Here is a 13,358-nt window from a genome sequence, read left to right as displayed (position 1 = left end):
AGTGGAAAACCTTTCTAGGAAACTAAACATTCTTGGGAGTTATGGTTTCTCAACCATTTCTCTCTCCTATATATGATATCTTGTCTAGACTATGGTCATATTCTGCTAGTTCCTATAGAAGAATAGTTCCATCAATTACTTTATTATCTTTAGAAATATATATTTTTAATTCACCAACATATAACATTGGATAAACTCGACAGTGTGGAGGTAACCCCAGTCAATAGGCCAAGTCACTAATGTTTATGATAAGGGACCACATTACCTTAGCAAACGTGTGTGATACCTTCTAATTGACAAGGAAGTATTGGGATAAAGGCGGCGTGTCTCTTACCCTGGCTAGATGTGCTAGAGACGTCTGATCGTCCATCACCTGTGCACACGCTTTATTCTTTAGGAGGTAGAAGAATAAGGGGTTCTCTCACATTGTGGTGAGAAGCTCCATCTACAATGCATGTCTTCTGCACCCAACATCATCACAAGCGGTATCAAAGCGCACGATGATGACAAGGAGCAAGAGGATGTCGACATCAAGCTCCGAGGTGATATCTTGCTTGCTTTCAGCGGTGGAGAGATCAAGAAAGTTTGGAAGCTTTGTGAGAACGCAATGGGAGCTTGTCAACGCAGTTGAGAGTGATGTATGCTCTTGTGGAAGCTTAAAAGAGGGTATGGAAGATAGTGTGTAGGTGAAGGTGCCCTTAAAATTGTGTGTGCACAACAACACTGTTTTCCAAATCAGTTTTCTCCTTGTAGATTGCACATTTGAAAATTCTGTCCTCCATTCCTCTCCATTTTAATATGGTCTACTACTTTGCAAATTCCTCACCATTTTTTGATATCCAGCTTAGATTGACTATATACAAAAAATTTCAGCATTTTTGTTCTGCACAATGTGCGAGTATGATGCACTTTTGGAAGCACGACAAGTGCTCGAAGTTGGATGGATAAATTATGAGGTTGAAGATGCAATTTAAGCTTATGGAGAGCTTGATGTTTGAGATTTATTGGTAGATTTGTGCAAAGGTAGATTGTAGCATTTTGGATTGTAACATCAACTCTCCTCCCACACTCATCTGGAGAAAACCACACACTTGCCGACATCCTTGCCTAGGAGAGAAATTGGGAGAGAACGGTATTGGCTCTCCTCTAGTACACATCCAAGGCGACTCAACTCCGACGGAGTCTCCTCGACGACCCCCTCTCTATCGATTTCTTCTTCAAAGACACACATCAACACATAGCGGCTTTGATAGACCATTTCAAACCAATTTCTTTCGATGAGCAACATCGGTTCTCAGACGAAGACTTCGACAACTGCTAGGTGATTGATTGTTCTATGTGTTTGATTTCCAATCGACGAGCTTTTCAATCAACAAGGTAGTGTGCCAGATTCTAAGCATTTTGCTCACTAATTGTGCTTTTTCCTGTGTGGATTATGCGGCATAACCATTGTGCTTATGTATAGCAGCGTGTCACTTTAGAGAGTATTTTCAACACGCTTTTGTGTGGTTTTTGCTATGTATGCATATGCGGATACTGCATGAGCTAGTTATAACTTGCAGGTGACCGATCTACACGTTTATAAGGATTTTGAACACACTCGATCAAGAGTGAGCCATATTGCCAAGATTTGAGCAATTCATGTATACCATAAGTGGATTTTCTACTAAGACATTGAGTGTTTTTTTATGGTTTATGCGGTTTTGGTGAGATGTTTTGAGATTTTGCTCAAATTTAAAAGAAAATTTTGTCCGTGTTTCTCCAAATCCTTGCCATGATTTCTATGTATCTGTAGCTTACTCTTTGCTAGAGTTTGGTGTTCTTGTACCCACTCTGCTCGTGTGGCTACGAGTTATAGGTAGCCATATTTGAGTTTTGATAGTGGCTGAGTCGTTCTCCCACTTACTCTTTAGGTTCCAGGCATAGGTGTGCGCTTTGCCGTACGTATTGGAGGCTCGGAACTTGCCAAAACACCGTGTGTAAGCCACAAATGAATGCAAGTACACAATTAGACAGTCCTAGCAAGCTTAAAGGTGCAATGGTGTGTCACTCACTGTTCAATGCTTCCGTTGTGAAGGATCTTGTGCCACAAAGAAGAAGGAGCTGCCACGACCGTCGTGCTCAATCGCCTCACCGCCATCGATGCCGCCACAATGCCTCTCTCTCTCTCTCTCTCTCTCTCTCTCTCAAGCATACACACATACACACGTGAGCACATGATGGAGGAGAAGACAGAGGTAGAGCAAGAGCACTTCTTAGCTTGCACCTCAAAGAATGAGGGTTTTAGGTCAAAATAGACATTTTGTAAGAGTCTGACCCATTCACACATGGACGCCTACAATGGCCGATCGTTGCAAAAATACTGTAAAATGAGATAAGTGGTGCCCTCTCATTGGCGATCACCTACACACCTATTGGACCGACAAGTCCGTTCCATGACTCATATAGATGATAAATTAAATGATAAGGCGTCCGTCGAGGGTGATAGGGTGTTCGTGAGGGTTAACATGCCCATCTTCCTGATGTAGATTCCATCCTCGGAAGCTATTGAGATGAAGCCCGTTCATCAAGGTGGAAAAGCATCTGAGATTGAATCTCCTTAGTCTTCTTCAAACACTATAAAATCAACCAAAATTGGTACAGTAATTGAATTCTCATATACAATTAAAAAGCATATGCAATGAGTAGGCACACAAATGAGTCGACACACAAATTAATTGGTAACAGAATATTAAACAATTTGTTAGCAGTAAAACATTAAATTGTAATATAATCAAACGCATAAGCAATTGTAAAGGTAAAAAATTAAACAAGTTTCGGGTCGCTAATTTAACGGTCGAGAGGCACTAGAGGTCAACTATTAATACCATGGACAAGCTTCTCAATTCTCTCTGGTCAATTAAGCTTTTTAATCGCGAGAGCAAAGTATTTCTTGTTCGAGGGCTGACTAGAGGCTATACCTAAAGTACCGTCTAGTTAAGCTACGATAAAAGGAATTACTTACGAAATCATCATTTGAATTATTCTCTTTGTTTGCCCTCCCAAAGTTTTTACACCGATTCAATTTTTGATGTGTGCTTATTTTGTCTGCCTTGGGCTTTTTTCTTTTTAAGGAAAAACACCAACTCTGGGAACCTTTAGGACTCTAGTACCATAAGCAATACGTGTGAGTGAAGTAGCAAATTAAGATTTTACATTCTTGACACTTTTGTTTGTTTGTTTTTCATTGCCTTTCAATTTTGTAACTTTGGGGGGTCATATTGACAATGTTATCCTCCCAGGCTCATCACAATAGTAAATTCCCTTTGTAATAGTTAAACTAAAGGTCAATAAGGATTATGCCCACTAGAAAGCACTAATACATTACACACAATGCTTCCTAAATTGGATTAAGAACCTAAAGTAACCTTTGACAATTACGAAGGCATTTCTCATGGTATTAAGAGAGGATCTCTAATGTCTATCTAGGTCAAACTAGCTTAGTCAGACTGCTTGATTCTTAAACCTAAACAAGGGACTATGATAAAAAATTATATTGAATCTAATGTTTAATACTAAGCAAATGTGTTGAATATTGGGCTACCAATCACAGTTAAAGCAGACAATTATTGATGATTTAAAAAAAAAGGCAATGCTAATGGACAAGAAACACATGTTCGTGTTGATGATCGCACTCGATTCGAAGAGTGAACAAGAGAAAGATTTCATGAAGTTCAAAATCCTAACAACGACAACGCATTCCTGTACACACTAGAAAACACAAGGAATACCTTTAGAAGGCATATTAGTGGGAAGAGGCACCATTGAACACAATCAAACAACATAAGGAATCCTAACTTAATTATTTGCACCCCCCTAGAGAGTCAAGGGAACATGATATTGAATAGATGCATAATCCCCAAGTCTCGCTTCACTAGAGCTGCTTCCCGTGAGTGTTGCATCAAGACTTCAAAGCCTCAGGCTTGTTTACAAAAGGCCATTTCTGCAAGCTGCCAAGCATCCCAAAAGGGCCTCCAAGGCTAAATGCACTTTCAAAGCTTCAAGGCCTCAAGGTGGAGTATCAAAGCATATCCTCAAACATCGGCAAGACTTTTTTTGGCATCACTCTTCATTAAGGGGGAGTACTCACAATCTTCTTGAAGTCATTTTTTTCTTGGCTCCTTCAAAAGGCAAACTTCAAAGACGATTTCAAGCTTCAAAGGCTTCCGTGAGCAAATAGAAAAAGCCAATTCTTTTGTGAAGGATGACTTCACTTACATGAAGAGGTACTTCACATTGAAGGAAAATTTTTAAGTACGCATTAAAGTTGAAAATCTTGCAGCCAAGCACAATTTCTTGTAATGTATGTCACTATATCTATCATTAAGGAAAATAATGTCATCATGCTCATGTACGGAGTTCCAGACACTCGCCTTAGAGAGTCTCCAAGTGCAAAGACCGCTTCAAAGCACCGTGGAAAAATTCAAAAATTCACTTCGAGTGGAGGGAATTTGACAGCAATAGCATTCGTATCCACGTAGTAGTTTTTGCATCATAATTTTTGTATTGCACTTGTTTTTGCAATAAAGCTCAAGACAAAGCTATGGCAACATCAACATCATTGACACCAACAAGCTGTGGCTAGAAGACAAAGACCATGAAGCAATTGAAGATAAAGCATTGAAGAAGACGAAGGTGCTCTTGGATTAGAGCTTTGTTTTTTCTCCTGGATTGGAGCGTTGTCTTTCTTCATCAAGTTGTAGCCTCTTCAAAGAGGAATTTTTGTTATCCTTAGTGGTTATGTATTGATATCCTGTGTGGATAATGTGTCTTTAGTGGATAAAGAATCTTCAATGTATTGTCCTAGTTCAAACCTCAAGGGGAGGATTGTAAGGTGTGAGCTGTGTCCTAGAGTCACTTAGAGTATAAGTCAAGGAGAAAAAAGGTGGAATAATCTTGCATGTAGTGGTGCAAAGCTATAGAGCTACTTAAAGCTCATTTCATGAATAAATAAACTTATTTCATGTTTGCATTACATCTCTCTTGTTTATAGTGAGCTTATGATGAGCAGATTGACGGCTCACAGTCGCTACCCCCCGACCCAAGACCTTGACAGTGTATGTAAGACTCTTTGCATGCATGACCGGACCATGCACACCTTGGAAGAGGAGAAGACGAGAATAGTGCATCTTTCCACCCAACCGTCCACTATGAGGCTCCCGGCTGATTTGCAAACCTCCCCCGACCTCGATTATTTTTCGCATTACCTAGCATGTTTAGACTGAGGGTTAGCAAACGACTCAAGATCGTGTTTATGAGTCCAAATTAATTGATCTTGGAACTTAATTCGCTCGAGTGATAATCTAACCTACACACCCACTTGTGTGCACGATGTTTGTCTTTGATCCACCCTAACTAGCAAGATCCCATTCCTATCATTATATATATACACATATACGTACACACACACACACACATATATATATATACACACACACACATACATATATGTGTATACATATATAAATATATATACACACACAAATATATATATATATATATTTATATATAAATAAATAAATAAATAAGTAAATAAATATATATATATGTAAGTATATATGTATGTTTGTTTATATGCTAGATCTCTTATAATTGTAGCTAAAACGTTAAAAGTTAAAGGCTATAGATACATTGTTGCTACACCTAATGTTAAAGCATTTTATCTGAAGCATGAGGTATAAAACATACAACTAAAGACACGAGGTATATTAGGTAGCAAATTGTGAGACTTGTCCTTTGTAAGCTATTATCAATTACCAGACTTGTCCTTTGTAAGCTTTGTAAACATAATGGCTACCAATTACCATTTGGATGCCTATAATATCACAAAGTGAATGGCTAGCAAGCTTATTATCAACGCTTACTATAGCAAATGCATTACTATTACTTGTCACCAACAAAACCAAAATCTCCAAATATAGGCTAATGCATTAAAAATTTGCACCAAATTCAGCTTCGTTTAAATATCCGAAGACATGTTACATTGTTGCCATGGTAGAGAGCCATCACGGTGGTGTCCCAACACTTGCACCGCCCACCCCTTGATGTTTTCTCGCACGCTTCTTGAGTAGCTGTTTCTGGTGTTTCTCTTCACTGAAAGCCACAAAGATTCTTCAAGTGAGAGGAAATAAAGATGAAAATTTATGAAAGAAAATTATTATAAACTTAGCTTGCAATTGTTTGAGAGCCATGTCCTTTTTCTCTAATTCTTTTTTCAACTTCGCCATATCATAATACCTCTGCAATTTTAAGACACAATCTATGATTTAAGAAATAGTAGAGTTAAGACACAATGAACAAAAATAATTTGTAAAGGTGCTATGGGAAGGACGCCAATGATTTTGTCATTGCAATATATACAGTGTGCCCCGCTGGCTATTGGACACATTACGAGACAGCAAATTGACACTCTTCAGCATCAAGACATTTAAAGAAACTCAACATTTTTGTGAATGCTCTCTGAAGCGTAAAATCTTGCAGGCTGTAAACATAAGAAGTTGTAGACATTATCCCACATGACGTCCACTTCTCATATTACATCAGCATCATGAGCTCTTGGAAAGCCATGCGTAGACATTATCACACATAAACTCCTACTTCTCAAATTAAAGCAACATCATCACAAGAACTTTTTCCACTATGATTCCGCACACACACCCCCCAAAAAAAAAAACACAACATGCAAGCCATGACACTAAGTGACACATAACACTAAAGAAAGGGGGGGGTGGGTGGGTGGGTAGGTAAGGGGATCGACGGCACAGAAGTGGATGCGGGGAGCCCGAGGTAGATTAAATCCGGACACGCGATGTAACATTTAATGGCCTAAAATCTTATGTGTAGCGGAAATTAGCATGAACATAGTGGGCATTTCATTAGAATAGATTCCTAATGAGAATTACAAGAGTGCTTGGGTGGAGAGAGCAACAAAAAGCATAACACCTAGTTAGATAGCATCGACAATACTTTCAAAAGAGAGAGAGAGCAATTAAGCTATTGACAACAGTTGAGACCGGATTTGCATGGAGCCGGTCCCCCCTCCAAAAGGCTTTGTATTATGGTTTCTCCCATCAAGAGAGACATTGTACAATACAATTCTTTGTGTTCCTTCAAGACTAGCTAGTGCAATGAAGATGGAAGCTTCATACACCAAGCAAAACACTTAATCAAACACAACTTGAATTATCCCCGTTCTCAGACCCAAGACCTCACACACCTTCGAAGATGGTGAGAGCTAGCAGGGTATGAGAGTAGATTGAGAGGAAAAAGAAGTATCTTACGAGAAAGAAGTACATCTCCTCACATAATCACTCATATTAACATAGCTTAGCTTAGTAATTAGCTTGGTAGAGAAGATGAGCATGCATTGAAGCTTGGCTCTTGGTTGGATTTGCATCCACATGCCAAGAGAGTGTTGATGTAGGCTTCTATCTCACAAGCTTGGAGTAGGTGATGAGCTCTCCATTAAAGCTTGGGAGGAGATAGAGTATTTTCCCTTCACACATGGTCAAGTGTGAGAGTGTGTGTGTCAATGCCAAGCAAAAATCAGCCCCCCCTCTCTCTTGGGCGAGCCCTAGCTGCTAAATAAGTCTGGCCTTTGCCTCATTGGACCTCCCCAGGTCAAGCCAATAGGAATTAAGCAGCATAAGTGATAGCCTTTAGACATGTGTCCCCCTTTCCCCTTTTGTGAGAGCTTTAGGTAATTAAATAATTAAACTAAACTCTCATTGGACCCCTTTGCCTCCTGGCCAATAGGAATCAGGCAAGCCATGGGGCTCCTGAATGCTCATTGGACCCCTTGGGAGACTGCCCAATAGTCTTCTAGGAGACTTAATTCTCATTGGTTTCTTTTATTAAATGTTTTTAAATTAATTAAACTAGATTTACTCTAGCTTAATTCTCATTGGTCCACTTCAAGGGTCTTCCAATAGGAATTGGGCACACCTTGTGGGCATCTGGCCTAGGGAGCTGACATGTGTCCCTCATTCCCTTTGTGTAAAGGGAGCCTGTGTGTGTGTGTGTGGCTTTCTCTCTCATCCCCTAGCTTTGGGGCTCGCCCCCTCCCATGTAGGGATGTAGAAAGACTTTTTGGGCACACACTAAGCATCCAATTTTCCCTAGGGTTGACCTTTGGACACAACCTTTGAATTTTGGAACCTTAGCATTTTGGAAGTCTTAATGGGCTGAACCTTAGGGTCTTTTTGGCCCATTGTTTCACATGGCTCTTTTGCAGATGGCCCCCCCTTTGGATCCCTATTTTCCCTCCTTTGGATCCCTACTGTGGCCGGTCTGCTAACTTAACCAATATTCTAGCTTTTTCTCCCTTGGCACTTCCCCACATTAAATGATCAGTTTAATATGAGAAAATCATTTAGGAGAATTAGATATTGATTATTATGACATTACCTCTCTCTTGAAATCATAGTCGTCCTCGACTATGGTGTAGAGAAGATAAAGCATATGCATGAGTCATTTTCTTAGCGGGTAGAGGATCCCTATGTTACCCTACGACATCATTCCATAATGGATGACTAGTCCATTTGGCGCTTGAGAGCCTGAGGCTGCCGCAAGCATGTCTGCACATTAGTCCTATCAGTCTTCCATAGTAGAGTGACAAGCTCTACTTGGTGTTTGGGAGACGTCGTCTCCGCAAACTTGATCTAAGCATGCATACTACTTCATTTTTGTGCACAAATCAAGAAAAAGAGAGTCTTATAAGACAAAATTTTTTGTTCATTTTTAACATTTTGTACATTTGCTTACTCTTGGGAAGCATTGTAAGCATTGACAAGGTTTAGGTTATCCTTTAATTGTATGCCTTGCATCCATCTATCATCTTCAAAAGGATAATTCTTAAACTTAATAAGATATCGTCGGATAGTCTTACCGCCTCTTAATACCTTGTCTTCATGTCGGAGAATGGACTCGGGCTGCAGCACCTCCTCGTGGTCCTCGATCTCCGGTGGGTCTTCAATAGTTGGTTCTTGAGGTGGCTCTCCTTTGTAAGGCTTTAAGAGGCTCACATGAAAAGCATTGTGTATGAGCCAATGATTGGGCAACTTAAGTTGATAGGCCATCTCATTGATTGGCCTAAGAATCTGGAAGGGACCATAATACCTTTTTGCTAGTTTAGCATAGTACTTTTGGTGGCCCGTAGGATTCTTGCCCGTCGTGTGCCTTAATCGAGCCTTGGGAAACTTTAACAAGACCCAATCGTTTTCTTTAAAGGCTTGGGCTCTTCTGTGCTTGTCAGCAGCAGCCTTTTGCCTTTGCTGTGAGATAGAGATATCATCCTTAATCTTTTGGAAAGATTCTTGTAGGTCTCGGCTATACTCATCTGCAGCGAAGATCTTCCCATGTACCTTAAGTAGCAAGGGACTTTTTGATCTTCCCTCAATTACCTCGAAAGGTGCTTTTCCTGTAGAAGTATGTACAGTGTTATTGTAAGCATACTCTACTAAGGGTAAGTACTTCTCCCATTGGGATCTTTGATCTACTTCCGTTACATAGGCTTTTAGTAGATCGAGAATGGTTAGGTTAGCTATTTCACTTTGGCCATCAGTTTGTGGATGATAGGCCGAAGAGAAGTTTAGCCTTGTTCCTAAATTCTCAAAGAGACCCTTCCAGAAATTACTGGTCATTCTAGGATCTCTATCCGACACTATGGACATTGGCAAGCCATGGTACTTGAAAATTTGTGAAATGAAGAGGGTTGCCATTTGATGGGCTTTGATAGTCTTTTTGACAGGTATAAAATGAGCTTGTTTACTGAACCTGTCTACTATCGTCCATATTCCTGTATTCCCATGGATAGACTTAGGCAATCCAAAGATAAAATCCATGGATATGCTCTCCCACGGTGAATTAGGGATTGGCAAGGGTTGAAGCAATCCAAGTTGCTTCCCTCTATCAAATTTTGTCTTTTGACATACCACACATTTGGAAACATACTCGTGTATGTTCACTTTCATGTTAGGCCAATAGAAATATGTTTCAATTCCCTTTAGGGTAGACTGAATCCCTCTATGCCCTGCATATGGGGGATCATGAGATTCATACATTACTTTCTCACGTAGTGAGTTAGTAACGCATAGTCTATTGCCATAGAGAAGATAACCATCTTGTAAAGTAAATGGTTCTTCTTTCTTCCCTAATGCAAGGGCTGAAATCACATCTCTAAAATCGGGATCAATAGCATACTCATCTATCATTGAAGATAGATCATTGTGAGTTGCTATGGAAACCGCATTCACTCTCGGGCGTCTTGAGAGTGCATCGGCTACTTGATTATGCTTGCCAGCAATGTGAGCAATATGAAAATGAAATTGCGAAAGGAAATTTGCCCACCTCATTTGTTTGTCGGAGAGCTTGGTCTGCGTCATGAAGTACTTAAGACTTTGGTGATCCGTTCGCAGAATGAAAGGAGTCCCCAATAAATAGTGCTTCCTTGAGTCTAAGGCATGTAGAACTGCAAGGAGTTCTTTTTCGTATATGCCTAGAGCTTGCTCAACAGGGTCGAGCCTTCGACTCTCATAGCCTATGGCGTGCCCTTCTTGGAGCAAAACAGCCCCAAGGCAATCACCACAAGCATCACATTGGACCTCAAATGGTTTTGAGAGATCCGGTAGTGTAAGCACAGGTTGAGAGATAAGCTTTTCTTTAAGCTTTTCGAAAGCATTGTTCTCCTTAGCAGACCACGTATACCTGACATTTTTCTTTGTTAGGTCATGTAATGGTCCCGCAATTTGTGAGAACTTTTCTATGAAGCGTCTATAGTATGCACACATACCTATAAGCTTCTTAGTTCATGAAGATTCCTTGGTTTAGGCCATCCTTTTATTACCTCTAACTTGGATGGATCCATTTGGATTCCATCTTGAGAGATAATGTGACCTAAATATTGAATCTCTTGCAAGAAAAATTCACTTTTCTTTCGATTAACATAAAGTTTATTCTCTCTTAAAACTTGAAATATTACCTGGAGGTGTTGCTTGTGTTCCTCCAATGAATTAGAGTAGATGATAATATCATCAAAGAACACTCCAGTGAAGGTTCGATGAGGCCTGAACAGCTTCTCCATCAAGCGGTTAAATGTGGCTGGTGCATTAGTCAAGCCAAAAGGCATGACAATGTATTCGTAAAGACCAAATGTAGTACGAAATGCGGTCTTTACAATGTCTTGATCAACTATCCTTATTTGATGATAGCCACTTTTTAGGTCAATCCTACTGAAGTAGGTCGATCCTTGTAGCTTATCAAATAGGTCTTCTACCCGTGGAACGGGAAACCTATTCTTGATAGTGATCCTATTTAGTGCTCTATAGTCGACACACATACGATATGTGCCGTCTTTCTTTTGCACTAATAGCACAGGTGAGCAAAATGGAGATGAGCTAGGCCTAACCATGCCCTTCTCAACTAACTCATGCACTTGCCGCATAATCTCCTCTTGTTGAGCTTGAGAAACTCTATAAGGAGGTTTGTTAGGCGGTGAACTTCCTGGAAGAAGTTCAATTGCATGGTCGTCATTACCTCGTTTAGGAGGTAGCTCACAAGGGATGTCGTCAATAAAGACATCTTGAAACCCCTTGAGAAAATTGGATAACTCTAATTCCTTTTGGTTGCTTTTATTTTCTTTTGCTAAAGCATTAGGTTCATTTTGAGAATCTTTAACAAAAATCATGTAGGGATGGTGTTACCCATCTCCTTAGCATCTATATACATGTCCTTTTCCCTGAACTTAAAGGAGATTCTCCTTTCAGGAAATTTAACATGGGCAGCCAGGCGGTCAAACCATGGTGCCCCTAGGATTACATCCTCATGCTTGAGAGGAGAGATAAAGAAGTCCTCTTTGTCCACATAGCCTTGGACATGAAGCCTCAATTTACCGATTAAGGGAGTGACTGAAGCTTCTTGCCCCTTGAAGGCACTGTCTGCGGGTAGGATATCTCCCATCTCGTAGGATTGTATGCCTAGCTTGGTGGCTAACTCCATAGATATGAAATTGTGAGTAGAACCAGGGTCAAAGAGAATAAAAGCATCATGTTCTCTTACCTTTCCCCAAGCATGGCATAGAGGAGATCCTTTGTGGTGAGTTTGGTGAATCTCCTCCTCTTGGATTTCAACCAAAGAAGCTCTAGGAGGATCTTGGCGGTTGTTCTTTTGGGGACAAGCGCGGTACGCATGCCCTTGTTCGCCGCACTTGAAACACTGGTTATCTTTACGATAACGCTCAAGCTCTTCAGGAGAGAGTTTATTCTTTCCTTTGTAAACTCCCTTCTCTTTAGCTTTGTTGGAAGTGCCCTTAGGAGACTTTTGGACATTGTCCTTCCCCTTAGGCTCATTGGAACCCTTGTTTTCCGGGGCTTATTATTTCTTTTACCCCCCGTTTGGAAATTGATTCGAGAGGCCACCATAGTATGGTGTATTACCGCCGATATGGTACGTGGCCTTTGGGAGTTGACATACTCCGCCATTTCTTCGGTTAAGCCCGCACAAAATTGTTGCTTTTGCTCTCCAAAATCCAACTTTTTGAAGACAGTGGCCTTGAGTTGTAGGTCCCAAAACTTGTCTACATATTTGTGGATGGATTCATTGGGAGAGAGCTTTAAGCTTCGCCATTCGGTGAGTACTTTGTCTTTGGCATCGGTGGCCAAAAACTGCTTCATAATGGAAGCTCTTAAAGCCTTCCATGTTCGTGGAGCTTCACCGTTGGCTCGTAGGCTAGACCACCATTGTCTGGCGGACTTTTGAAAGTGCATAGCTACATGGCGTAGCTTAGAGGACTCCGTGAAGCCCTCATCTCCAAACGCCGCATCGAATTGCTGGATAAAGGCCAAAACTTTGTCTGTAGCACCGAAGGTGCCATCATAGGTAAGGAAAGAGATGCTCTTCCCTCCCTCTTTGAATTTCTTCAGCTTGGACGACCTCTTCCATGCGGCATAGGATTTCCTATGGCCTCTTCTTTTTGATGGTTCAAAAGTTGCACCATCACTTTCTTCAGAAGGTGAAGAATTTGAAGAAGGTGGAGAAGAGGGTGACCTCTTTCTCGCCTTTTTCTTGTCTTGATCTTTGTCGTCTTCACCATAGCTTTCATAAGAGGAAGAGGATGAAGAAGATGGAGAAGAGGGTGTCCTCTTTCTCACCTTTTTCTTCTCTTGCTTTTTATCATCCCTCTTTGAATTATGGCGTGGAGAAGAGTGTGATGGTCTTCTCCGCTTTGGTGGTGATGGAGAGCGTTTAGCCCGCCGTCTTCGTGGAGCCGTCTCCGCCGAGGTGGCGGGAGACTCGCTTCTTTCTCGTTCCTTCGGTGGAGGCTC

Source organism: Adiantum capillus-veneris, chromosome 21, assembly GCF_014529385.1.
Source record: "Adiantum capillus-veneris isolate H3 chromosome 21, ASM1452938v2, whole genome shotgun sequence".
Lineage (NCBI taxonomy): Eukaryota > Viridiplantae > Streptophyta > Polypodiopsida > Polypodiales > Pteridaceae > Adiantum > Adiantum capillus-veneris.
This window is presented reverse-complemented; position numbering follows the sequence as displayed.